Genomic DNA, 1817 nt, shown 5'->3' with positions numbered 1-1817 from the left:
AAGGTTCATGATGCACCCAGAGAACTTAAATGATTAAGAGATTTAAGTGTTTACAGCAAACAAAGCGCGCCTAGTAACGAACAAAGAATTGGGAGCTTTTCTAGCCAGGCTCTACCTAACTGGGTAGTACGATCCCTCGTGGAATGCGCAGAACTGCCGATGAGAGCGAAAAGCCGGGGTCCCTGCTCTCCTAAAAAAGGACCGGAATACTTGCGTTGGGTAAAAGGCAGCGATGTTGAGTAAGTGCGCCACTAGGTGGCGTTTGAGCGCTTCGCGCGAATATCCGCTGCAGATCAAAAGGCAGCGATGTTGAGTAAGTGCGCCACTAGGTGGCGTTTGAGCGCTTCGCGCGGATATCCGCTGCAGATCGTCTAGAGCCTCTCTACTGGCGGTGGTCATTGCGTCTATACAGATGGACAGGCCCTTTCTCTGGATGTTGTTGAGTCTATGGCAACCGCTCGCTATCTGCCAGACTGGCGCCGCATATTCCACGTGGGGACCACAATTGCTTGGTAGATCTGGACCAGTCTTTTGATGTAAATTTTCTCTGTGCTCTTGATTGCACGTAGTAGTCCTAGTGCCTTGTTAGCCTTGGCCTCTACCTTGTCCACGTGGTGACTGAAATTGAGCTCCTCGTCCAGGTAGACACCTAGTAGGCGTGGGGTGGGGTTGTAGCGGAGAGTGGTGCTTCCCATCTTGAGGAGTGGCTTGGCCTGGCCTGATAGTGATTTCTTCTGGAATACGCATACTTCCGTCTTCTCTGTGTTGATCTTCATCCTCCACATATTGGCCCAAGACTGTACTGATGTGAGGTCTTTTTCCACCATCTTGGCAAGGGATTCTACATTCTATCCTAGGTGCCAAATAGAGCAATCATCTCCAAACTTGATCTTATTGCCTGTGGTTTTTTCGAATATGTCTTCAATGTACAAGTTAAACAGAAGGGGAGGTATGATGCTACCCTGTGGCAAACCAACAAGTGACCTGAACCTGTTTCGTTCCCATCCGTCTACAGAAGAGAAGGCCAATCTGTCTTTCAGGAAGTCGTCGATCCAATGCCATACTTTTCCATGGATTCCCAGTCTCTTCAACTTGACCAAAAGACCATCCCTCCATACCGAATCGTAAGCCTTTTCCATATCGACGAATACTGCTAGAGCTCTGAGGCAAATGTTTAAACCATCTTGTATACTCTGAGTGAATCTGAGTAGAGTCTGAGTTGTGCTGCGATACCTTCGAAAACCTTCTTGTTCAATATCCAAGAACACGTGGTTGTTGTGTTCTACAAAACCATAGAGCCTGGTTGTAATTATACGCGTTAGGCACTTTCCAAGGCAGCTGGTTAGGCTGATGGGTCTATATGATCCGATCTGGTGGTACGACACCTTTCCAGTTTTCTGGACGATCTGCAGCCCGGATATACGCGCGAAGCGTTTTGATCCAATTCGCTGCCCTCTATGTAGAACTAACTACTCGAAGCCCTCTGGGTACTACAGAAAGCCGCATAATCGGTCAATTGAGGAGTTGTGGCGATTGCAGAAGCCTTTCGACTCTGCACTTAGGGCGAGAATAAATCCGAGTGCTCGTAATTGGTAGTTTTATGGTGGGCGCTTTAATGCACACCACGTCACACACACGCGCTCACGCACACACGCCCACACACCCACACGCACACACGCCGCACACACGCGCTGACGCACACACGTCGCACACACACGCTCACGTCACACACCGCGCTCACGCACACACGCCGCACACGCACACACGCCGCACACGCACACACGTACGCACACACGCCGCATACACGCGCTCACCGC

Source organism: Priapulus caudatus, unplaced genomic scaffold (genome assembly GCF_000485595.1).
Source record: "Priapulus caudatus unplaced genomic scaffold, Priapulus_caudatus-5.0.1 Scaffold460, whole genome shotgun sequence".
In the NCBI taxonomy this organism is placed as follows: domain Eukaryota; kingdom Metazoa; phylum Priapulida; class Priapulimorpha; order Priapulimorphida; family Priapulidae; genus Priapulus; species Priapulus caudatus.
Note: the sequence above shows the minus strand (reverse complement) of the source record.